At 45.3% G+C, this 27264-nt stretch overlaps 1 long non-coding RNA gene across 1 annotated transcript in view; it reads right to left on the reverse strand.

Moving 5' to 3' along the window:
* Nucleotides 1-331: 331 nt before the first annotated feature.
* LOC146425433 (uncharacterized) overlaps nt 332-27264 on the reverse strand; it is a 34875-nt gene continuing 7942 nt past the window's right edge. Inside the window, exon 2 of the long non-coding RNA XR_014846616.1 lies at nt 332-400. This is a non-coding gene — a long non-coding RNA (uncharacterized LOC146425433). The remainder of the gene's footprint in view (nt 401-27264) is intronic.

The raw sequence follows: 27264 nt of genomic DNA on the forward strand, positions 1-27264 counted from the left end.
CTGCTCTCACCTCCACTCTCTTAAGAAGCAGTCCCTGTGCTCACCCCCCTTCCCTCTTTCCAAACCAGCAACACAGACAGGGGGCAGGGTGAGAGGGGTTCTCTGGTCAGCCCAATCAGGGAGAGGGGTTCTCTGCTTAGCCAGGGGTCTTTTTCACGAGAGACAGTCTTCTGAGAACTTCTTTGGCATGAGTCCAATCTCACGAGCAACATCCTGCCCGAATCTTGCTGCAACATGAGTCTTTTTGTCCATAAGGTGCTGTGCAGACTCTCCCAAGCCAAGGCCAGGCTGCTTCTATGGCAGGAGTAAGGAAAAGGCCTTTTTCTCCCTCGCAAGGCCTTTGCAGTTTTAACTCTTAGATGAGACTCTTACTGGTTCACAGTCTTTTCTAGGCATCCACCTGCTCCTCTGGAGTAAGCTGTGAGTTGATTTCTGCACTCCTGTGGATTCCATGGGCTGCAGGGGGAACTTCCTGCTCCCCCCCATGGCCTTCACCATGGCTAGCAGAGGGTTTTTAGCTCCGGCACTTGGAACACCTCTTCCCCCACTTTCTTTACTGACCTTCGCGTCTCCATGCTGTTCTCCCTCACATATTTTTACCTCTACCTCTTCCTCCTCCAACTACAAAGAAGTGAAAGAAGTGCCTACTTTGTTTTGATTTCTTCTTAAATATGTTTTCACAGAGGCGTAACCAGCACTTCCAATTGGCCCAAACTTGGCCGGTAGCATGTCCATCACCTTCAGAGCCATCAGAGATTGGCTCTGCTGGACTTGATGTAAAAACTTCCATAACTTTCACTCAGGACACACAGGAGCCATCTTTGTGCCACTCCCCACCCCTCAGACACCTCCCCAGGCCTATCACAACAGCTTCTGAGGGGTTCAAATTTCTCCTAGATGTTAAAAATACTTTACTGATGTTTTAAGCCAATCAAAACCACCACACACTGTGAGTATGAAACCATTTAAATGTTACAGTATGTAGATGGCATACTGATTGGATTAGACACTCGGCAAGAATATTTGGAGGTGATGATAAGCCTGATCAACATTTTAAGCTTGGCAGGATACCGAGTATCCAGAAAGAAGGCTCAGATTGGGAAAGTCCACTATATGGGCTTTGAAATAACAAAAGGACAGAAAGCACTAGATCCTTACAGGAAATAAGCAATATGTAGGATTGCTGCTCCTATCTCAAAAAGACAGTTGCAAGGGTTTCTAGGGATGGCTGGATGGTGTCAGCTATTCATTCCAAATTTGGGCTTAATAGTCAAACCTTTATATACTGCTACAAAAGGGCCAGAAACAGTATTAGAGTGGGTTCCAGTATGCCGAAAAGCCTTTGATGAGATCAAGAAAAAGTTCATGGATGCCCCCACATTGGGAATCCCTGACTTACAGAAACCATTCCAACTGTATGTACATGAGAGACAAAAGGTGGCACTGGGAGGGCTCACACAGAAATTAGGTAGCTGGAAAAGACCAGTAGGTACTTCTCCAAACAATAGGATGAAGTGAGCAAAGGATGGCCTGCTTGTTTGAGAGCAGTAGCTGCAGCTGTATTCCTGATTGAATAGTGAAAACTGAAATTGGGCCAAACCCTTACTGTGTACATACCCCATGCTGTAATCTCACTTCTTGAGAATAAGGGACATTATTGGATGTTCCCAAGTTGATTAGCTCAATATCAAGCAGTATTTTTAGAACAAGACAACATGACCCTCTCTTAAACCTCCACTCTTAACTCAGACACTTTGCTTCCGGTCTCAGAGACCGGAGAACTGCATCATTGACTGTTTGATAGCTATTGAACAAGTTTATTCCAGTAGGCTGAATATCCGAGACCAGCCGCTCCCTGAGGCAGAGATGGAGCTTTTTTCTGATGAGAGCAGTAACGTTAAATGGACAATGGAAATCTGGTTACATGGTGGTAGCTATCGCAGAGTGAAAGTGAACCACTGCCTAGCAACACCTCTGCCCAGAAAGCTGAATCACTAGTTCTCACTTGGGCCCTGGAATTGAGCCAAGGAAAGAAAATCAATATATATCCTGACTAAAAATATGCCTTTGACATTGAAGTACTAAGGCCTGAACAACAGGCCTTGAGCCAAAGTTGAACTCCAAATGAACCTTCCAACCAAACATTATATTTGTATCCACTCATAAATGAAGTAGTATTAGCAATATGATATATGTACTCATTAATTGGAGAAACATGTATTTAACTTTCTGTATCTAGAAACTTGGCAAGGTCATGAAATCAGACATCTGGCCTTGTTTGGAGGTGGATGATCAAAGACAACTCGTTTGGTTCCTCATTGAGCCCTGGTCAGGCTTTGGAGGGAACACAAGAGGAGGATGAAACCAAATGATCCCACATAGAAGTTATGGTAGCTTCTTTATTCAACGATATATAAAGCTGGGCTCTCTCACAGTGAAGTCAGTAGCCTTGTTGCCTGTAGGTGGATGCACTTGCAGGATTTCTCAGTTACTGGGTGTGGTTCTTCAGTCCTTCGCTGTGACAGTGCCTTGGGGTGATTTTATGATAATTCTTTATTCCTGATTGTCTGCTTTTTGCCCAGAAATGAGTCCTGTAGCTTTAAGCTGAGTCCAGGGGAGGGGCGGGAGACGGGGGAATTTGGGCGCAGGATTGGTTCAAGCTCTCTCCCATGTGCTCGGCCTGCGGAGCAGATGGGTTACATTCTTGCTTTACCTAGTTTGGTGTTTGTGAAAAACGAGGTCCACTCTCTTGTTAGGATTAAAAAGGTTTAAAAAAAGACAATAGGGGACAGACAAAAGCAAAAGGTCAGCTCTGGGTGCTTTGGCATTCAGCCAAAAAAGCACACCTGTTGGAAAACACAGTTTTCCAGCAAAACTTGTGTTAGCTGAGTAGGCCTGAACAAAGCCTCAGCATAGTCAGGCCTCAGTAAAAATCCCAGCAAGCTGTTGTGAAAAGCTAATACCTGGGAACCACAGCTGTGCTTCTAGGCTGTGAGAAGAATGTCATGAGAAAAGATAGGGAGTCAAAAGTGTTATGAGAAAAAATAAGGGAGTCGCCAAGAAGATCCCTGAATATGTGAGAACAAACTGCAGATACGTGTCTAGCTATAATTAGAAACATCTGTAACAGTATATAAGTTTCTTGTTTGGTGAAATAAAATGGAGCTTGCTTTATGACTTATATTAAGCCATGTGTGAGTTCTCTCTCGCCGATCGTCACACATCTGGTATGGACAGAGACATGCTTTACATACTTTTCAGCCTAATGCATATTCATAAACAGTTATACATATTCATATTTTTCTCCAAACTATTTTGCATGTTCTGGGAACTGATCCGCCTCCTCGGAGCATGCGCAGTTGTCTTTCATTGATTCTGTTATCACTCCCAGATTGTGGTTTCTACACGCGACAGGTGCTGATAGTTGGGGTGTCAGAGGCAGGGTCCGTTCATGGGATGTTATCTGTGGCTAGCACAGGTCTTTCTCGTGAGAACATTCTGTTGTGTTTTATAAACAAAGATAAAGTTTGGATGTTTTTTAAACAGTGTCTCGAGATTTGGACAGTTCAGGCTTGGCCAATCAGGCCTAGGGGGAGGTTTCTGGCTGACCAATCTGGGCGACCTCTGAAAAGTCTATATATATTGAAATCAAAATAATAAACTCTCTCTTTCTTGCTACACTGAGAACTCGGGTCCTTTCTCTGCTAGCGGCTCAACAGCGACATCTATCCAGTTCAAGCAGACAGTTCAAGCGTTCTAATAAAACTATAACAGCTATTTTACTACTATTAAACTCAGCTAGTACTAGAAAGAAGACCTTAGTCATCATTACACAGCAATTTTCCACATCAAGGCTACCTCTATAAGAATTAAAATCATACACATAGTATCCATTGTAATATTTGCGAAAAGCCAACATTATGATATGTATTTATCACAGTGTTTGTTAGCTTAGGCAAGAACTTTCTTTCCCTGGACTGCAGTAGCAATTCTTCGGTGGCTTCTATTGTTTCTTCTTGGGCTGTTGGGCTTGTTTTTGGTCTGAGATTGGGCGGTCCCTGGGGAGACGGTCAGCAACCTGCGGGGAGCCGCCGGAGTGACTCCATCTGTCCCTGGACCTCGGGAGAAGCCGAGCCAGTGAAAGAAAGGACTCCAAAATCCACCAGCTCGTCTGCAGCGAGGAGGAGACCAACATCAGTGTTTCACCAGGTTCCCATTTGTTTTTCTCTTCCCCAAGCTGCTGTGTGGACTCTTCTTCCCTCCCCCAAAAAAAAGCTGTCGGCCATTTTGTTTTTTCCCTAGCACATGGCCGGTGGAGTTTTTTTCCCTTCCCCTGACATTTTGGGTTTGTTTGTTCTGCTGTGGGTGGGTATATATGTGTGTGGGGTAAAGTTCTGATGGTTCAATATCTAACAGTTATTAATTTTCTCCCGTGCCATGCGGGCACCTTGTTTGTCAAATAAACAGCTTTTTTTTCACTTTCATCCACTAAAATTTATTTCGTATTGGCGGGAAGGGATTGCTAAAACCCTTTTCTTTAGAGGAAACATTCATTCTAGAGCATTTTCTCCCAAAACTTGTCTCTAAACCAAGACAGCTTCCCCACTTGATGTGTGCATCTGAATGATGGGGAAGTATTAGGGTAACTGGTGATGTATCTTTCTTAATCACTATAGGCAGTCTTTAGTAGTAATGATTATGTGCATTGCTTAGTTTATCCTTTTGTGATTCTTTGTAGTTTTGCATTATAGTAAATTACACTTATTCCTTAAGTTGGTGTCTGTGTCTTTTTTGCTGACCCTGCTCACTGGCAAAAAAGATGTAGTCCCTGCATATGGAGCAATTTGGAAAGAATGAGGACTTTTGAACTCACAAGGGAGCCCAGTGAAATATGGAACTGAAATTATGAAGCTACTGCAAGCAGTTCTTCAACAGAAGAAAGTCACAAGAATACATTGCAAAGCACACCAGAAAGGGAACAAAACCAACATTATAAAGAGAAACCGAAGAGCAGATCAAACAGCAAAAGAAGATGTGCTGAAGAAACTAAATTCTGAAGGAGTGTTGGTTCCAGAACCCTGTATAGATTTATCTCTGCTAAATTATATAAAATAAGAGGAACAATTAGCAGAACAGTTGGACTATACTAAAAATAAAGAAGGATGATGGGAACACCTGAAAAGCAGCTATTGGTCCCTGAGATGATGGAAACCCTACTCAAAAGGATGCATCAAGAGACACACGCAGAAGCAGATGCACTGTCGCTTTTAGCAAAGAAGAATTTCTTTGGACCCAAGATGCAAAGTTTTGCAGACATAGTAGCTAAAAATGTGTAAGTTTCTGTGCTAATAATAAAAAATAGGAAAGAAAATATAGGGAGGAAGTGTAAAGTGAGGAATAACACCCGGGGAACATTGGCAAATAGATTTTACAGAATTATCAAGATGCAATCAATTCAGATTTATTAGTATTAGTAGATACCTTTGTTGAGAGTCGCCTGACTATAGCACGCACACTCACAGAGGTATTGGTGCCATTTCGTTTATTCTTAGGAAACAAGCATTATTATAGACAAAAGCATTGTTCACGCGACACACTGGTATACATGATTGGTTATTTGCCTGAATTCACGTGCCTAATTTAACTTGCTAATTGGCTGTAAGCTTCTAATCACGCTCTGCTAGCATCAGCTTAAGTCCTGCCTGTGTGATTTCCCTATCTTGTTTTATTTCTTCTATGTTGTTCACATTCTTGGCTCTTGCGTTTCGTTACCTCCTGGGAAAGACATTTCAGGGTCAGTCACACAAACTGGATTGTGCATATAAATTCCATTTATATGGCCTTGTTCTGTGAGCCATGCTTCAACATACCTTTTCTGGTTTGCTGGAGGCTTTCCTCTCTCATAACCACAAAGGGTTGAGAATTAAGGTTTTATTAAAAGAAATAATACCCAGATTTGGTATACCAGAAGGAATTTCTTTAGATAATGGACTCCACTTTGTGGCAGAAATAGTTCAGGAAGTGTCTAAGTTTCTACGTTTTTACAGATTAGTTGGGAATTACACACTCCATGGAGACCATAGTCTAGCGGAAAGGTAGAAAGAATGAATCAGACAATAGAGAGGCAAATATCAAAGTTATGCCAAGAGACTCATTTGAAATGGGTGGAGGCATTACCTTTGGCTCTTATGAAAATTCGTATTACCCCCAGAGTAAAAAGAGGAGTGAGAACTTTTGAAATAATATATGGGAAGGCCTACTAGTATAACCCATTACCTGGGCAAGGGGATCACATGCATGTAAAGGGACAGGCAGATCTAAAGGAATATTTAATTTCTCTTTTACAGACTTTATTTTCATTATATAGTGTATTGGGTTTCTGAGGCCAGGTTTTGATAGCGGGGGTGGGAGTGCAGGGGCTAACTGATATGCTAAGGCCTGAACAGCAGGCCTAAGCCTGAGTTGACTTACAAGATGAATCCTGAGCATGATGCTATTAATACCATCAAGGTTCCTTAGTTAAAAATAGCTGATTAAAACATTTATATTAGTTGTTCCTAATGCCAAACCGGCTGTTGTATAGATGTTTGTATAACCTTGTGTAAAATATATCAGCCCAGGTGGTCGGGAAGTGGGCCTCCAGAAACAGATGTTTTTTACACAAAAAGGTAAACAAGTCATTTGGACTTGTCATTTTGGGCCTATAAAGCTGGACCCCTTTTTTGGGTGAACTGGAGACCTCACCTATGGGTGGACACACCGTGAAGGATTTTCCCAATTGCCGGAAAGGGTTCTCCAGGTTTTCGCTGCGAAACGGGACTCCCCAGCAATTGTGAACTCTGGATGATAGTAAAGTATTTAAACAATTGGTGATGTATCTTTCTCAATCACTATTCTCTCTCTCATATAGCAATGATTAGATGCATTACCTTGCTTATTTTTACTTGTTGCTGAAGCCAAGAGAGTAATAAGCTTATTGTTTTACAAAATGTATTCTTTTCTCTCTGTTTTGCCTCAATATTAACAGTAAAGTAAGACCATTCTTCCTATTGGTGTCTGTGTCCATTCTATTGCCTCCATCGATTGGCAAAACAGCTACAGAGGTGGCTTCTGTGAGAAGCTGCTAGAAGCTTCCCCTGTGTCTGGCAAAACCTGGCAGCTCCAAGATGGATCTGCCACTGGCCAAGGCCAAGCCAATCAGAAATGGTAGTAATGCTTCTGTGGTAACATATTTAAGAAGGATAAAAGTTATTGCGCAGATGTAACTGCAGCCAGAGAAGAGAGGGGTGAGAATATGTGAGAGGAACAACTCTGCAGACACCAAGGTCAGTGCAGAAGAAGGGGGAGGAGGTGTTCCAGGCACCAGAGCAGAGATTCCTCTGCAGCCTGTGGTGAAGACTATGGTGAAGCAGCTGTGCTCCAGCAGCCCATGGAGATCAATGGGGGAGCAGAGATCCATCTGCAGCCTGTGGAGGAGACCCACGATGGAGCAGGTGGATGCCTGAAATGAAGGATGTGACCCCATGGGAAGCCTGTGCTGGAGCAGACTCCTGGCAGGGACCTGTGGACCCATGGAGAGAGGAGCCCACGCTACAGCAGGTTTCCTGGTAGGATTTGTGATCTCGTGGGGGACCCACGCTGGAGCAGCCTATTCCTGAAGGACTGCACCCCATGGAAATAGACCCACATTGGAGCCCATGGGAAGGACTCGTGCTGGAGAAATTTGTGGAGGACTGTCTCCCATAGGAGGGACTCATGCTGGAGCAGGGGACGGACTCCTTTACCTGAGGAGGAAGCAGTGGCAAAAGCAATATGTGATGAACTGACCACAACCCCCATTCCCCATTTCCCTGCGCTGCTGAGGGGAAAGAGGTAGAGCCTGGGAAGGAGGGAGGGGTGGAAGGAAGGTGTTTTTAAGTTTTGTTTTTGTGCTGGTTTGAAAGTAAACCAGTGGGAGACATGAACCCCATACAAATACCTTGAGAGAAATTTCAGGTCAGAGTTACAATTTAATAGAAAAGTGTAGCGGGTTGACCCTGGCTGGGTGCCAGGTGCCCACTAAGTCGCTCTATCATTCTCTTTCCCTCTGGGACACGGGAGAGAGTAAGATGGAGCACAGCCAGCAGGGTGAGATAAAGCAGTTTTATTACAGTAAAAGAAAAGCAATAAGCAGAGATTTGCATGCGCAAAAGCTAAAGGAAAAAAAGGTCAATCTCTACTTCCCATTAGCAGTGATGTTTGGGCACTTCCCGGGAAGCAAGGCTTCAGCACGCATGACGGTTGCTCTGGAAGGCAAACATTGAAAACTCATGAATGCCCCCCCTTCCTTCTCTCTCTCTTAGCTTATATATCTGAGCCGACATCATATGGTATGGAATATACCTTTGGTTGATTTAAGTAAGCTGGTCTGGTTGTGTCCCCTCCTAGGATCTTGCCCACTCTCATCCCTTTGATGGGGGGAAGGTATGTCAGAGGGACAGCACTGCTCAACAGTAGCCAAAACCGGTCTGTTATCAACACCCTTCCCGCTACTAATGCAAAGAACAGCACTGGGAGGGCTGTGAGCTTTACCTCAGTCAGACCCAATACAAAAGGTTACAATAAATGCAATGATACAGAGAAACTGGATTAAACCCACAAAGAGTACAAGCTGGCACCCTGTCGGTCAGGGTGGTAGTCATAGTCACCCCGGGGAGTGGGTGACAGCTGTCCAATCAGAATATTGTTCTCGCTTCTATATAAAGGCATGTTAATAATAAACCCTTCCTCTTCTCTCCGGACATCGCTTGCTGTTAACTGAGTTTCTCTCCATTACTGGTTCAACAGCAACATCTGGTGACCACCAACATGTACTACACGCGCCGTTTCGGAAATATGGACCTCACCTCCCCCCTTCCCCCCCTCCCCGCCCGCACGCCTTGGGGATCGGGAGGAAAATGGAGCATCCCCCCCCCAAAAGACAGCTTTCTGCTGTCGCTCCTGAAGGATACCTGGGGCGGCCCGAGGGTCAAGTGGAGACGGCGTTTGGTCAGTGCCCTGTTAGATTGGGCTGTGGACCATGGCTTCTCGGAAGCGTTAGAGGCGGAAGTGGACATGGCTTTGCGGTTGCGAGTCGGTGAGGCGCTCTGGCAAGAGCTGGTTTATGGAAATCCAAAACCCACACATTTATATCGTACATGGAGACGAATATGGGACTCCTTAAAACAAGAAGCTGATTGGGGGGGGAGACAACCCCTCTCTCTTTCTAGATTCCTTGATCTCGGCCTCCGACGGCTGGTCTGAGAAGTCCCCACCCCTGGCCGAGCCTGGTATAGCGAACAAGTCCATGCAGCAGAAATATACTTCACCATGGGACTACGTTCCGCAGAAATATCCATCCCCTGTGGATCAGCTGGCAGAGATGTTGAAACAGGAGAAGAGCCGGCAGAGTTCCTTGGCTGTCGCCTCCGCGGCGCTGCCAGTTCCCCCGTGAAAAGCGCCGGCCCCCCCCCGGGCCAGGGCGGCCTGAGCCGGCACAGACCGCACCGGCGCCGACTGCTCCAGCGCAGGCCCCCCCGCTCGCGCCCGCTCAGAGTGCAGGGGCGGCGCGGCCCGCGGCGGCGCAGACAGCGCTACCTAACCCGACGCAGCCCAGGCAACCCCAAGTGGCGGCCGCTATCGCTCTGGCTGGCACCGCCCAAGCGCCAGCGGCGCATATGCCGGCTGGCTTTTCCCAAGCGGCAGCTGCGGCCGCCCTGGGAGGCAACCCCCTCCCGTCTGCTGCTCAGATGCCTGGGTTCCTGCAGGCGCCACCCACCCTTTCAGGCCAGCTTTTAATGGATATCTTGCATCAACTTACCGGAATCTGTAAACGCTTAGCAGAGACCCATTCGCGAGAGACCCCCGACCCGTGGCAGCGTGGCCCGGAAGACGGCCGGGGCTCATTCCGCGACGAAAGCGGAAGTGACGACAGGCACTCAGACGGATTTCGGGCAGGATACGCCGGTCCCAGCGACGGTTCCGGTGGCCGAGGCGGCCCCAGTGCGGCACGCCGATCTGGCCACTTCTACGCCGGTGCAGCAGATGGCTTTAATTGATAACGTGCCAGTGCAGCCAGCAGGGCCCCCCAACGCTCTACCTGTGTCGCTGCCTTCTCTGCACTCCACTCCGAGCTCCGCCGCCGTGCTGTCTCTCACCACAACATCCACACCCGGCCAAACTCCGTCATTCGTGATAGGGCTCACAGAGAAACCCCAGTCTGATGACTCAGAGAATTAGACGACGTGCTTGCTCCAGGGCGGAAAGCTGCGGTGGCAGGGCGGCAAAAGAAGCGCCTGCTACAAAACCGCCCTTGGATATTCCATGACTGTACGGTGACGGTGCGCCCAAGAAATCCCCAGTGTTTCTGGGAATCGGTAAAGCTGGGCGCTCTAGAGGCGGGAGATTGGAATCTTTTGGAAAGAATGGGGATGCCAGACCAGACAGGGAACCCTGAAAAGAATCAGGTGGCTGCTACAGTGCCTCTAGGAGGTGCACCAGCAGATCAAGGTGGTACTAACACCCCGCGAGGGGATGCCCAAGCCCTTCCTGTGTTCAAGGCTCCCCCGAATTCAGGTCAGGAACACAAGCATGATGCTATTGCATGGAAGATAGTTCAGGATTTACAGACAAATATAGCCCAGTATGGCCTTGGATTCCCGGAAGTTATGCAAATTATTAGAGTGATGAATACTGACCTGCTTGCTTCATTCGATATTAAGCATTTGGGTCAAGTTCTGTTTCAGCCTGTGCAATATGCAGTTTTTGAGAATAACTGGATAAAACTGGCTGAAAAACACACAATGCAGAATATGCACTTGCCTTCTGAGGACCCTAGACATGTGGTTGGGGTGGATGCCCTTATGGGAACTGATTTTTTTTCTAGCCCTACCCTCCAGGCTACTTGGGATCTTTGGGTCCTGGAGAAGGCCCAAAAGATCAGTATGGGAGCCATCATGAAAACCATAGACATGGCCGCCCCAAAAGCACGGTATTCGAAAATATCTCAGGGGCAGTCTGAGCTTTTCCTGACTTTTGTAGAGAAGCTAGCGGCAGCCCTGGAAAAGCAGGTGGAAAATGATTCATTGAGACAGATATTGTGCAAACAGTTGGCAAGAGACAATGCCAACGACGAGTGTAGAAAGTTCATAGATGCCCTTCCTGGGGAACCTACACTCGCAGAAATGGTAGAAGCTTGCTCTAAGGTGGGATCAGGAAGCCAAAAGAGGTCTGCCTTGGCTGCACTTCTACCGCCTGGTCAGGTACCCCCTGACCGTGGACAAAAGCAGCCCAAGGCTGGGAACAAACAGAAATGAGTAAAATCAAAGCAGAAGGAAAATATGGGGACCGGGATTCCCCAGTGCGGGAGGTGTGGTAGACCAGGTCATGGTCCAGAATACTGCAGGTCTAAGTACCATGCAGATGGTCGACCCCTGTCGGGAAACGTGAGGAGGAGTGCAAAAAGGGGGAGTTGCCCTCTGACGCAAACGTTCCCCCAAAACAGGGTGTCGGCACAGGCCTATCCAACCAATTTAGAGATGGCACCCAAGGACCAGCCCGGGTTGACATCTACACCGCAAGAACAGTCGTCCTAGAATCTGGCAGCATCCATAGGGTTCCCTTGGATGCACATGGACCCCTAAGTCAGGGGCTCAGTGTGCTGCTTGTGGGGAGACCTGATGTCACCCACAGAGGGATTTTTGTCCACCCAGAAGTTATAGATGCTGATTTTACAGGCCAAATTCACGCTATGGTTTCCATGTCAAAATCCCCTGCCACTATCCCTGAAAAGACTCACATTGCTCAATTAGTGCTTTTTGAGTCTTGTGTCCCCAGGGCAGAACAAAAAGTTAGCAGAGGCAACAGCACTGAATCGCCAGGACTTCTGCATGTTTGCTGGGCTGTAGAAATTTCTAGTCAGAGGCTACAGATGACATGTACCCTCATCCTGCCAAAAGCTCGTCCGCACCGGATTCGGCTCCAAGGTTTGATTGATACGGATGCTGATGCAACAATTCTCTCCTCCTCTTCATGGCCTTCTTCATGGCCTCTAGCCCCTGCGGGATCCTCTGGCTAGGAGGAACCACACAGAGTCAACTGAGCGAACGACCTGTGTTGGTGAAAGACTTGTAGGGACACACGACCACAATCTGGCCCTATGTTATTCAGCTCCAGTTAACCTCTGGGGACGGGACATGTTCGCAGCTTGGGGGGTGCGAATCATGACAAATTTTTAATAGGGGTCACTGTGTGCAAGGGCGCACCGTATTCTACGCTATCTCTGCAATGGCTGACCAAAACACCCATATGGGAACCACAGTGGCCCCTGCCAAAAGACAAATTAGTCGCCCTTTGTCAGCTGGTTCAGGAGCAACTGAAACAGGGACACATAGAACCTTCTACAAGTCCCTGGAATACCCCTGTTTTCATAATTAAGAAAAAATCGGGGAAATGGAGATTGTTGCGAGATCTGAAAGTTAATGCAGTAATGGAAAGTATGGGGAGCTTGCAGCCTGGCATGCCCTCACCCCCAATGACCCCTGCAGGGTGGGAAATTTTAATCATTGATTTGAAAGATTGTTTTTTCACAATCCCTATGCACCCCAAAGACAGACCAAATTTTGCCTTTACTGTGCCTGCAATTAGCAATGCGGAGCCTGTAAAGCGATTTCAATGGAAAGTGTTACCTCAGGGCATGAAAAATAGCCCGACTATCTGTCAATGGTATGTCGCTCAGGCTTTGTCTGGAATCTGTGAGCAGTTTCCTGAGGCACTCTGCTACCATTATATGGATGATATCCTGGTGGCAGCATCCACCCAGGATGAGTTGCAGAGGTTACAGCCTTGATTGCTCACTGCCCTGCATTCCTATGGGTTGCAAGTTGCTCCGGAAAAGGTTCAACAGCAGCTTCCTTGGAAGTATTCGGGAGTCAAAATTTTGGATCGAACCATACAGCATCAAGAGGTGCAGTTCTCAGTCTCTATTAAGACCCTGAATGATGCCCAGAAATTTCTGGGTATCATCAATTGGTTACGTCCTTATTTTGGACTAACCACCACACAACTTTCAAGCTTTTTAATATTTTAAAGGGGAACTCTGATCTAAACTCACCTCGGAAATTGACTCCTGAGGCACAACGAGTGCTGAATGAGGTGCAGCAGGCTGTTTCTGCTTGTTAGGTTTATCGAGTGGATCCTTCCATTGATATTACTGTTTTCATTACTGCTCCAGACCTCCATCCTACAGGTATCATTGGCCAGTGGAACAAACAATGGGATGACCCTTTGCATATCCTGGAATGGGTCTTTTTACCCCATCAGCCAAAAAAGACAGCACCCACATTGTTCGAATTGATCGCTTGTCTGATAATTAAATGCCGTCATCGGTGTTTACAATTGATGGCAGCGGATCCTGCAATGATTATTTTCCGGTATTTCAGGACAGCTTTGAATAGAGCCTTGCTAATAGTGCTCCTTTGCAAAGTGCACTGCAAAACTTCTCAGGGCAGATTATTTACCACCTGCCCAGCCACAAATTGCTGCAGCTGACAAATTTAACCAGTTTCACTTTGTGGCCAAAGAAGAGTCGGGTACCAGTGCACAGACCATCGTCTTCATGGATGGTTTTGGGAAAACAGGAAAGGCCATTGTTACCTGGAAGGAGGGATCTGAGTGGCAAGTGCTGAAAGGCCACAAGACAGGCTCTGCCCAGCTGGTTGAATTGAAGGCAGTTGCCATGGCTTTTCAGCAGTTCTCTCAGGTACCTTTGAATTTGGTCACTGACTCTGCTTACGTAGCAGATATAATCAAACGTCTAGATTGTTCACTTCTAAATGAAGTCAATAATGCGGCTCTGTTTTCACTATTGCAAACATTGTGGAATGCAATTCAAGATCAAGTGCACCCATATTACATTCTGCACATTCGAAGCCACACCAATTTACCAGGTTTTATAATGGAAGGCAATGCCAGGGCTGACATGCTAGCCGACCCTGCGTGGATGGCACCTCAGCCTGACAAAATTGCACAAGCCAAGGCATCGCACAATTTCTTTCATCAGAGTGCACATACCCTGCAGAAGCAGTTTCAATTGACACCAACTGAGGCTCGTGACATTGTCAGCACTTGTGCTGATTGCCACGGATTCGCTGCACTTTTGCCACCGGGGGTAAACCCCAGAGGCCTAAAGGCCTTACAGCTCTGGCAGACGGATGTGACACACATCCCTGAATTTGGCCAATTCAAATACATGCACATGTCTATTGACACTTTCTCCTCAGCCAATTGGGTGTCTGCTCATACTGGAGAAAAGGGCCGCGATGTCATTGCCCATTGGAAATTGGCTTTCTTGGTCCTGGGCGTGCCATCTACGGTGAAAATCGATAATGGTCCTGCAGCAGTGCAGAACCCTCGGGCAGCCCCCTCTTGCTGCAGGGGGAGGGCTGCCCCAAAAGCTGGAACACGCAGGAGGGGCTTTCCGTGGCCACGAGCTGTGAGGCTGATCAGACCTGGTTCTCGCAGAAATGTTGCAGGTTTAAAAAGGCAGCTGTCTCATTCCAGGTCTCCATGGTGTTTTTATTATGGAAAACAGGGGAGGGGTTGGGGGACTGAGGAGGGGAGAGGGAAGATAGGGGAGGATGTGAGTTCCATTCGGGGCCGGAACGAAAGAGGGTCCCTTCCAGATCTTCCTGGGGTTTTTATCTCTGGGGATGGGAGGTGGTCCTGACTCACATCCAGTCAGAAGGGGTCAGGGGTGCGGGGTTAGAGGAGGGAAGGACGCGTCAAAACATGGTCCTGCCTATGCCTCACAGAAGATGTGGCAGTTTTTGCACCTATGGAGTGTAGACCACACATTCGGTATTCCTCATTCTCCTACTGGCCAAGCCATTGTCAAACGCGCTCATGGTACTTTGTAGCGTGTTTTGGAAGAGCAAAAATGGGTAATGAATGGAGAAACCCCACAGAGTCGATTGGAGAAAGCTTTGTATACAATTAATCACCTCACAGTGCCACCAAATTAGAATAATCCTGTGATCTTGAACCATTTTCTCTCATTGCAGCCATCAGGCGAGACGCGCTTGCCCTGCGCAAAGGTCTGGGTACGGAGTCTACTTACTAACACCTGGGAAGGCCTGCATGAGCTTATTGCTTGGGGTTGTGGGTATGCTTGCGTTTCCTCAGATACTGGGGTACGATGGCTGCCTGCAAGATGCATTTGCCCTGACCTGCGGCACCAGAGGCAGAACAGGCAACCTCAAAATGATAACCAGAATGCAGAACATCAACTGAATGATCCTTCGGATGATGGCCAGGATACTGACCATCAGGCAGATGGTCCTTCCACAAGCAGAGGCTGAACTTTAAGTTCCTTTATTATGGAGTCAGAAAGCAAGGACTTTGAAAGCTATGTTTAGAATTAATTTTGATAGAACTGTGATATAGAATTAAGTTTTGATAGATGTATCACCCTTGGTATTGCTAGAGAGTCGCTCTGTCCTCCTTAAATCAGCATCTGGTTTGGGCTCTGTTCGGTAACTGGCCACTACTGAGCAGACCCCTTATCGGTATTCAATTTAGGCTCTGTTTGGTAACTGGCCATTGCCAAGCAGATCCTTTGTGCTGTTTGTTCTCCCTTCTGCAAGGGACCTGCAGAGGATTACAAGCAATACCTTTTGGTTTTAAAACAAAAAGGGGGAGCTGTGGCTGCACAGGGCCTCTCTCTTGGGAAACTTTTCCTTCTCACATTAAGTATGAGAAACATAGATAAAGACTATGAGAACAGACTATGTTTGGAATTGGGTGTTGAGGCACCTTAGCCAATCACTCCAGGGGGTGGGTGACTGCTGTCCAATCAGAATATTGTTCTCACTTCTATATAAAGGCATGTTAATAATAAACTCTTCTTCTCCCTGGAAGTCGTGCTGCTGTTAACTGAGTTTCTCTCCGTTACTGGTACAACAGTGACACGGAACTTGTGTGGGATCTGCTGCTCCAGCTGGATCCCTGCAAATCTTTGGGGCCTGATAGCATTAATCCGAGAATCCTGAAAGTGCTTGCTCATGTCATTGCAAAACCTCTCTCAATGATTTTTGAGTGCTCTTGGGAATCTGGAGAGGTCCCAGTTGACCAGAAGCTGAATAACGTTGTCACAATTTTCCAAAAGGTTAAGAAGGAGGACACCGGAAACTGCAGGCCTGTCAGTCTCACTTCAGTACCTGGTAAAATAATGGAAAAGATTATTCTGCAAGGTACTGAAAAACACCTGGAGGACAACGCAGTCATCAGTCACAGCCAGCACGTCTTCATGAGGGGAAAGTCCTGCTTGTCAAACTTGATTTCCTTCTATGACAGGTTAACCCACCTAGCTGATCCAGGAAAACCAGTAGTTGTAATCTTTTTGGACTTCAGCAAAGCTTTTGATACTGTCTCTCACAGGATACTTCTATACAAAATGTCCAGCACACAGCTGGATAGCCATGTTACGTGATGGGTGAGCAACTGGCTCGTGGGTCAGGCACAAAGGGTTATAGTGAATGAGGTAACATCAGACTGGAGACCGGTCACTAGTGGCATTCCTCAGGGTTCCATGCTCGGCCCGATGCCTTAAAAGCTTGTAAAATATGAGGCAGATACAGCAGTATAGGGAAAAATGGTATTACCTTGGTTTTAATAGGATCCCAGGCGCACTCTCATCAAAGGTGGAAATACGCCAAGGAGCACACCGTGTACAATGCGAATACAGTTTCATGGACCTCACCAATTAGCATATCTACCTAAAATCCCCCAATAAGAAACTTAACAAATGAAGTAATTGTCCCCCTATTCTAATTACTGCCCCCCCCCCAAGTGAGACTACAGCCTAGTTTACAAAAACATGTTCCAGAGAGGAGGCCCCATCCAAGGTTGGAGCCTTTAGTTTTGAGATAGTAGGGATGTTTCATCTTCCCCCCCTGGATAACCCCCAAACTAAGATAAATATCAGACTACAAGAGTTATAAACATGTGGGGCTAAGGTACAAAGAGTGTTTGTGAAGGGTACAAGGAAAGGGAAAGGGTATAAAAATGTCTAAAAAGGGTATAAAAAGAAAGGACTAAAAACCATCAGGCATCAGGCCCAGGAATCTTCAATAGATTCATTAATGACTTGGACACAAGAGTTGAAGGAATACTAAGTAAATGTGCTAACAACACTAAATTGGGAGGAGCTGTTGACTCCCTTGAAGGCAGGGAGGCCCTGCAGAGAGACCTCAACAAATGAGAGAGATGGGCAATCACCAACTGTATGAAGTTTAACAAGGGCAAGTACTGGATTCTGCACTTGGCAATGGGCAACCCTGGTTGTGTGTATAGACTGGGGAATGAGACACTGGAGAGCAGTGCTGTGAAAAGGAACCTGGAAGTCTTGGTCCGTGGCAAGTTGAATACTAGTCAGCAGTGCCCTGGCAGCCAAGAGGGCCAACCATGTCCTGGGGTGCATCAGCCAAAGCATTGCCAGCCGGTCAAAGGAGGTGATTGTCCCCCTCTACTCTGCATTGATGCGGCATCACCTCGAGTCTTGGAGGCAGTTTTGGGCAGCACAATATTAAAAAGACATTAAACTATTAGAGAGTGTCCAAAGGAAGGACACAAAGATGATGAAGGGTCTGGAGGGGAAGTCATATGAGGAGCAGCTGAGATCACTTGATCCATTCAGCCCAGAGAAGAGGAGACTGAAGGGAGACCTCATTGCGGTCTTCAACATCCTCACGAGGGGAAGCAGAGGGGCAGGCACTGATCTCTTCTCTTTGGTGACCAGTGACAGGACTTTGAGGAAATGACATGGAGCTGAGTCAGGGGAGGTTTGTGTTTGGATATCAGGAAAAGGTTCTTCACCCAGAGGGTGTTCAACTTCCAAAATAGAAATCCAAAGTTTAGGACCAATAGCAGGAGCTTTAAGATTATGATGCTTGTGCAGGAATTATTCCACAACAATAAAATATAATTGGATGAATATGGTTATGAAAAATATCTCCCTTAGGTGTAAAATCAACGGCATTCCATCAATGTGATATACAGTCTGGGTGAATGTCGACAGGACATGGACAACCCATCTACCTTTATGGGGGAAAGTAAAGAGATATACTTTAGGAATGTTGACTTCATGCCCCTTACGAAGGAAAAGGCCTTTGGATACAAAATTATGGGGAAGAATAAAGAGAAATAATGATGGTCCTTGGAGACACCCATCAACCAGAACTCTAGTAGGGTGGATATTAGAATCCATATTCAGTCCACACATTAGCTCTTTCCAACATTGCACGTGGTTGTATAATTTAACTGGACAAGTAGAAGTCTTAGCAAATGACACTAGAGCAGGATTGCAAGACTTGAATGCTCAGCTCCAGGTGATGCCTTCATCAGCCCTGAAATCACAAGCCAAACAAGACTAAAAGGATAAAAAGAGGTTACCATTTATTGAAAGTCCTTCAGGGGCACTTATGGCAAAATGCATAGCAGAATGCACACCGAAATGCACATGTGATATAGGGTTATGGCACTTTTATAAGTTTAGCAAATTGGCTTAATTGACAAGAATCCCCAATTAGAAGTACAGTTAATGAAGTAATTCCCCCCTTGGTTCGGCCTCCTACTGAAGAAATTGTAACTGAATTTTACACAAAGGAGTTTTGTTTTAGAAAAGCTGTCCATGGCTGAGCATATCACTCCTGAAATTCTTCCAGCATCTCACTGACATTTCTTCAAAATTAGATGAAAAGGTCATTGTAGTTGTATCTTCATTTCTCTCTTACTGCAGACTCATTTTAGGCAGCCAAGTGCTTAGTTATGTCACTTAAGTACTTGAAACATGGATAAATTTTTATAGCTCACTGGAAAAATATCCCCAAGCCAGTATGTAGAAAGTGTGTAGTTTGTCCTGACTGGCAGCAGATGGTGCTGATATGTTGTGTTTGGTACATCCTTGAAAGTCAGGATGCAGGTTCTCAATCCCAAAGTAACTTATTTTTTTCTCATTCATTATCCTTGAGATATTTTCGTTCTAATTTGTTATCATTGGCAGACTTCATAATTTATCAAGATTAAATACCAGTTTATAGTTTGAATGTGAGATTTGGGCATCAATAAGGAGCCTCACATTATCAGAGAATTAAACACTGATTGAAATAATATTTCAGGAAAAGTTGGACTCATAACGTGCAGATGCCTGAACAAGCACCACTAATATTTGTACGGCCCAGAGGGTTTGCATGACCTGGTTTTGGAAGCGGGGGGGGGGAGAAGGGCTACAGGGGTTGCTTCTGTGAGAAGCTTCTGGAAGCTTCCTTAGTGTCCATAAGAGCCAATCCCTGGTGGCTCCAAAGATGGATATGGTGCTGGCCAAGGCTGGGCCAATTAGAAATTGTGGTAATGCCTCTGTGATAACATATATAAGAGGAAAGAAAAACAAAAAGTGCTTGCGCCATTGTAATTGTGGCCAGAGAAGAACAGAGTGAGAGATGTGAGAACAACTCTGCAGACACCAAGGTCAGTGAAGAAGGAAGAGGAGAAGGTGCCCCAGGCACCGGAGCTGGGATTCCCCTGCAGCCCGTGGTGAAGAACATGGTGAAGCAGGCTGGCCCCCTGCAGCCCATGGATATCAATGGGGATGCAGAGATCCACCTGCAGCCTGTGGAGGAGCCCTGCACCAGAGCAGGTGGATGACTGAGAGGAGGCTGTGACCCCGTGGGAGCCCCGTGGAGAGAGGGGCCCTGCTCCCACACTGGAGCAGCCTGTCCTTGAAGGACTGCTCCCTGTGGAAGTGACGCATGCTGCAGCAGTTTGAGGAGGATTGTTGTTCATGGGATGGACTCATGTTGAAGCACTTTGCAGAGATCTGTTGCTCATGAGATGGTCTCATATCGGAGTTAATGGAGAACTGTTGATTTACAGGGGGCTAGAAGTTGAATAATAATCTTCTGGAACTGATTTAGGAGGCCAGTGGTTGGATAATGATTTACTAGCAGCTGCCTGCTGAAAGTAATATATCATTTGCTTAATGATTTTTGTGCCTGCCTAGCAAAAGGGAGGATACAGAAAAGAAAGCCAAATAATTGATATAAATTAGTCACTGTGACCAAACATCCTGCTTTCAGACCCCAGAACTGGCTCAAGTCAGCCCTGAGGTTTGGACTTGGACCAAGAACCAAGGGAGCATGCTCAAGGAGACAGGGTGAAGAGTTCATCTCGAAGAACACCTAGGTTACTTCCTCCCAACTTCCTCGAATGACCACCGGGACCCTTGCCCACAATTAATCAGATGGCACTGCACCTGCGCGAGCATATTTAAATGAACTTTGAGCTCATTATAATACGCAGCAGGGATAGGTAATGAATATGTATAGGGGCTTTGTGTAACTTCATGCATATGTAACCTGTAACCTAATATAAACCCAGTGAAGTGCTGCTGAGGTGTGCATGCTTTTGGAAGGGCTACCCCCCATGCACCCCAGTGCTGGAATAAACACATACCTACTTCATAACTATTTGAGTTGTGGAGTTAATCCTTGCCTCACTGTCTCCCATGGGAGGGACCCCATGGTGTAGCAGGAGAACAACTCTCCCTGAGCAGCAGGAGAAACCACAGGTCATGAAGTGACCATAACCCTCATTCCCTGTCTCCCTGCACTGTTGGTGGGAAGTAGGAAGGAGTGGGGGGAAGGTGTTTTTAAGGGTTTACTTTACTTCTCATTTTCCTGTTCTGATTTTGTTAGTAATAAATTCAGTGCATATCTCTGAGTTGAGCCTGTTTTGCCCATGATGGTATTTGATTAGTGATCTCTCCCAGTCCTTATCTCAACCCATGAACCCTTCATTAAATTTTCTCTCCTGTGTCCAGCTTCAGAGGGGAATGAGAGGCTTTGGTGAGTGCCTGGCATGCGACCAGCATCAACCCATTACACCCAGGTATCTCAGGGTGTGATAGTGAGGGTGCCCCTTGCCAAATGATTGCTGACAAGAGGTGATGCTACCTTACACCAAGTTCTAGAAAGCAGGAAGATCACAAGAGCTGGTCGTAGAAAATTGTCTTAAAGTGTCCTTGTTCTGGCCAGGGAAGAGTTAATTTTTGCAGTAGCTGTGAAGGGGTGGAGTCTGGAGCAGTGTGAGCATGGCTAGGAGATTATTCTATACCACCTCACATCATTGCTGGGGGCAGGGGAAAAGGAGTCTCTGGCTACCAAAAAGAAGGGCTGGGCTTCCAGCGGAGAAAACATGGTGGGAAGGGGAAAGCTGTCTGCCGGAGAAAACATGGTGGGAAGGGGAAAGCTGTCTGCCGTTGTTCATTGTCACCCAAGGTCCACAGTGAGCCTTCTTTGCATGTGAGTCACTTTCTGTTTTGTACACTTTTGTTATTAATATAGTGGCTGTTACTGTTCATTTTCTTATCTCATTGCTACTTCCAGTAAATTGTTCTTATCTCAGCCCTTGATCTTCACCTTTTGTTCGTCCAATTCTCAACTCCACCCACCACAGTGGAAAGGGGGAGGGGAATGGAGAGCAAGAGAGTGGTATATGGTTTGGGAGACACTAGATGGGGGCACTGAATTGGGGAGTACCATTCTAAACCACAACAGCCCAATGTGCAGCACAAAGGGTTAAGATAACAACAGATCTGCGCAGAGGGGGTTGGAAACAAATTTGATCCAAGCATTTTCTGTATTTGATCTAAGCATTTGCTCCGTATCAGAGCCACTGGTCACAATGTTGCTTGTTTTATTCAAGTGGGTGTGGTACTGTGGCAGGACATCCTCCCCCTCCCCTCTCTCCTTCTGCTTCATGACAAAACACAAATAACTCTGGTGGGGTCAGAAGCCCAGCAGGAGGTTATCTCGTGGCGCCTGAAGGTCTGAGACCTTTTACCTTGAATTCATAAAGAGGGGATGTGAAAAAGAAACAAAGAAATCAATATGTGCCCAAAGTCACGCTTTTACAACTATAAAAACTCACAAAAATATCCCAGAGGTAGAGGTTTCTTATACACACTCTAAGGATGTGTGAAGAGCTTCTCCTCAGAGTCTGGACTCAGACTCTGTAGTTACTTTCCTGGGCATTGGGTGAAAGGATTTAGAAGTATTTTCCACCACCAATTGGCAGGTAAGATACATAGAGTTCCTAAGCTTATTATTCTTGCTAGCTATTAATAATAAGAATAGGTACCTTTCTATAATTGCAATATAGCTATCCGTAGTTGCAATAATTTTATTCCATAATTGCAGTTTTGGCTATTATAGTTTTTGCAATTATGCCATTACTCTGTATGTATGTAAATGTGTTCTAAGTTTCTATGTCTGTTATTTTCTGTGTCTAATAAATGGTAATTTATATCATATTAGACTAATCGACCATTATCAAAGAACCTTGTGAATGAGACCAAGTCTTGGGGTGCTAGCCACCATAATAAAAATTACTGCCGTTTCTAGAAGCCTGAATTGATTCGGCCCAATCGAGCTCAGAGACACTTCAGAGACCAAGTCAGAGAAGTGGGTATTTGCTTTATTCGGTGCACCGGATGTGTGGGAATTGTTTCCACCAAACACACACACACACCAGTACCTCCAAAGGCACAGTGTTATAGGTAAAATTCATGAATATTCATCACATTCTCTAGGATAGGAGTGGTTATACAAATTACTTCTCATAAGTCATTAATATTACTAGAGATTTCTTGTGCTCAATGGCAAAAGGATTTCTTTTGCCCCCTTTTATCTTGATAAGATTAAGGGAATCCACAAGGCCAGAACTGACGGGTGCCGTGCTGGTGGAAGGGGCAAAAGCTCAAAGAAACAAGGATGGTTGAAGTGCAAATAGATTTGGATTTTCTATTTGACTTCTCCTTTCTCAGAACAAACAGCAGAAACTCATAAGACTCCTGTCTCCCATGTATGACAGGTACCTAACACTGTGCTGGTTTCCATATGTGCTTCTCGTGGTGTTCTTTTTCAGAGCAGGGAGAGGGATTAAAGTTGCTTTGTTGCTGTACTGTGGGATATCAGTTTATGACATGATATCATCAAGTACAATGAGGGTCATTTGGGATGTGTATTCAGTGTTGCTCTCCTGCCCTGGCCTTGGGTGCTACCTTTGGGAGTCCATTAATAATCGTACCCAGTCTCTGAGGATAAGAGAGGAGGATGATTTTCCCCAGTCTTTCACCTCCTTTTCCTCCTTCAAGGCGGTTTCAACAGCTTTTGGGAATTTTGAATTCCCTTTGGATGTTAAGGAAAGCCTGTTCTTATTGCTGAGTCTGCCAGGTCTCCTCACTGCGTGTAGCAGGGCATCTCATCCTCTTCCCCCACCCCCACCCTCCCGCAAGAGTATATCTGTTGCTTGTTGGCTGGTGAAATGCCTCAGGGCATCTCGCCCCTCACACAAGCTTCACATGAGCTTTGGTGAAATAACTCAATCAGGACAGCTTGTCTTGTCAGGAGTTATTTCGGGCGCCATGGGAGTAATGCTTTCAGCTGACAATAGACAGCTTGCTGTGGAAGTAAGATCAGGAAAGATAAACTGGAATTTCTGACTGGCAGACTCTCCACTTTACAAACTATTGATGCCTGATGGGTTTTTTGTCCTTTTTTTTAATACCCTTTTTATATATTTTATACCCTTTCCCATTCCCTGTACCTTTCACTCCCTGTACCTTAGCCCTACATGTCTATAACCCTTGTACTCTGATATTTAGCCTAGTTCAGGGTTCTTTAGAGAAGATGAAACATCCCTACTATGTAAAAACTAGAGGCTCCAACCTTGGACAAAGCCTCCTCTCTGGAACATGTTTTTGTAAACTAGATTGTAGCCTCATTTAGGGGGGATAATTAGAATAGGGGGACAATTACTTCATTTGTTAAGTTTCTTATTAGGGAATTTTAGGTAGATATGCTAATTTGTAAAGTCCATAAAATTGTATACGTGTTGTACACGGGGTGTGCTTTGTTGGCATGATTCCACCTTCGACGAGGGGGCACCTGGGATCCTATTAAAACCAAGGTAATACCCTTTTTTCCCTATACTGCTGTGTCTGTGTCTTATTTTTACCAGCTTTTAATGCATCACTATAAAAGCTACACCAAACTTTCACAAAGCAGAAATCTTCTTCACATTCCCTGGAAATGTATGGGGCTTTCTCCCCAAAGCTGTGACACCTACTTTGTGGTTACTCTTCTTGGAGTTGAGTGAACGGACTCTGTGTGCACTATCACTATTTTGGTGGTAAATTACATTGACTCCTAATCTATACTATTTCTTTGCTAGCTTTACTATAGGTACCTTAATGTCATACACTCTTTTATGTAATCTACTAGTAGTTCTTTTGTTTTATTCTGTGCAGTAACTCTGTTTAAGGCCTTTTGTCTGTTATCTCCTGCCTATTAAATAAATAACTTATTTTATAATAGACCCAGTTGGCCATTCTTAGAACTTGCCAGCCAGAGCAATTTTAGGTGAGGGCCACCTAAATTTAAGCTACTGCCAAAAATCTGAGGCTAAGGCAGGGCTTGTCTGAAGCTCTTATTCGATCTGTAATGATGCCAAATTGATTTTTGCCTTTTTTCTTTTATATATTCTCTGTATTGTTTACACATATATTTATAGCTCTGTAGCCTGTTATTGTATTCATAGTTAGCTCCAATACTTTTCTCTAGCCTCATAGGGAAAAGACAAAACACATTTCAAAGGTTCCAAGCTGGGGATCCAAGGCTCCTATCCCATCTTGGTTCTTCCTGGGAACCAAGGTTGAAACCAGCTCTTTGAGACACATTTTCATAAACAGAGTTTAGTCCCTATCTAGAGGAAGGGGAATTCAAAAAAGGGTTGAACTGGGGAGGGATTACCTCAGCAATTATGCTTCTAATTGGGGATTCTTGTCAGATATGATAATTTACAAATCTATAAAAATTTTATATGTGTTATTCTGTGTGTGCATCTTCGGTGTTTTCCACCTGGTAAATTGTGCACCTAAGGATCTTTCTAAAGGTAGCCCCATATTGTCACCCTAACTGTGTCTGGCTCATGATTTTAGGACCAGCAAAAAGGCGTCAGTTTTAGTGCAGTCTACACCATGTTTAGAGTAAAGAAAGAAATTTCTTAGGAAGGTCATTCAGAGATCTTCCCCGAGGGTGGATAGTCATGAGTGGCATGGAATGTGGGAGGACATGGGCCAGTTTTCGGAAAAACTCTGCTTCAATGGTTTGGAAGTTCAGCCCTGAACAACTACAGGACCCTGATAAAGTGATAGAATACTTGCAAGGATAATGCTGGGGTGATTTGGGGGGGGAGGTAGAATTTACTAATGTAGGGGAACTAGAAGCTGGATAATAATTTTTTTAACTGATTTAGAAGGTCAGAGATTGAATCATGATTTACTAAGATTTGCTTGCTGAACACAATGTATCGTTTGCTTAATGATTTTGTGCCTACCTAGTAACAGGGAGGATATAGAGAAGAAAGCCAAATAATTGAGAAAAATTACTTAGTGTGACCAAACATCCTGCCCTTGGACCCCAGAACTGGTACATGAAGTTAGTTCTAAGGTTTGGACTTGGACCAAGAACCAAGGGAGCATGCGCAAGGGAACAGGGTGAAGAGTTCATCCTGAAGAAGACTACTAACTTCATTCCTCATTTATCTTTGGGACCCTCGCCTACAATTAATCTGTGACACTGCGCTTGTGCTAACATATTTAAATGAACTTTGAACTCTGAACTCATTATAATATGAAGCAGGGATAGGTAATGAATATGTATGGGGCATTGTGTAACTTTATGCATATGTAACCTGTAACCTAATATAAACCTAGTGAAGTGCTGCTGACAGTGTGCATGCCTTTGGAGGGGCTACCCCCCATGCACCCCAGTGCTGGAATAAACACAGACCTACTTCATAACTATTTGAGTTGTGGAGTCAATCCGCGCCTCATTTTTGCGACCCAGATGGGACAAGGTTTGCCTGGCTGCAGGATTGACTGAGAGGCTGACATCCTAAGGCGCGCCTCGAGATTTTCCTGGAGGATCTCGGCTCCTCGGTTGCTCACTGCGGGGGCAAACAATGACCATCTGATACGGCAGAGAAACGGTATGTTGTTTTGGGTATAGGGAAGCCTGTAAGTTGTATACGCATGGCTAGGGCTGCTGATAAGTCATGGAGAGACGTCTCTGTGCGCAGCATTGTCCCTGAGTGGGTTGAGTTTGCAAGCAACCAGCTAGGGGAACCGGGAACCGGCGAGGTAATTCGCCATCCTTAGCTGGCAGGGGGGAATTCGCTGACTGATGGGGTGGCCGCTAGCAATCCTGGGGGTGGATCGAGTGAATCCCAAAGGAAACTAGTTTGAACTGTTGTTAACACCGGTGTTGTGTTTGTGTGTGTATGTGTGTATGAGATGCAGATTAAATAGTTTGCATTTGTGAAGCAAGTGAGAGATTGGTTGGTGAAGAGATGAAGCAAGTGGTTTAATAAAGTTGGAATGAATATTTGGGTATGGCTGTGAATTATTAGCTTTGGTATATGAGTGTGGGTTTTCTGAATTTTTGTTGTAATTTGTTGTTGTAGCTGCAAAAAGTGTTTATTGTGTTGTAATAAGTGTTTATTGTTGTGTTAGGGTAAGGGTACACCGTGTGTAATTGTTTGAAGTTGTTATAAAGCTTTGGGTGAGTGTATGCAGTTGATTGAAATTGTAGTGGCAAGTGAATAAAGGAAAACTTTACACCGCGGATGTAGTACAGCAGCTGCGCCACTGTATGATTAGTGGGTTTTAACAGAGTGTCAGGTTTGCAGGCTTGCGGAGTTAGGAGATATTATTTTTACCGACCTGTCAGAGAACAACTGGGCAGGTTGTAAAGAAAATAAAGTTGGAGCATTATAAAAGTTTTGTGTGGACAAAACCACCAAATCCCTTGTTAGCGGTGCAATTTTGGAAAAATATTGAGAATATTGAGTTAATTTATTTAGTGGGAAAAAAGGATCATATAAAGAGTGGTTGCTTTTTTTTTTCTTTCCCTCTTAGTAATTTATTTTGACCTTTCTTTTTTTTTCCCTCTCTTTTTGTATAGCAGCTTGACTTTGAGTGAAATAAATGAGGTGCTTGCTTGATGCCAAAAATACCTTTTTGTCTTGAATGCAAAAATAATTATTGTAAGGTTTGGGCATTGTATGAGTGTGCTGCATGTTACAAAAAATGGTATTGCGTTTTTTATTTGAGATCAAAGTGGTGTTCTGTTG

This window comes from Lichenostomus cassidix, chromosome W (genome assembly GCF_008360975.1).
Source record: "Lichenostomus cassidix isolate B80296 chromosome W, HeHo_3.0, whole genome shotgun sequence".
In the NCBI taxonomy this organism is placed as follows: domain Eukaryota; kingdom Metazoa; phylum Chordata; class Aves; order Passeriformes; family Meliphagidae; genus Lichenostomus; species Lichenostomus cassidix.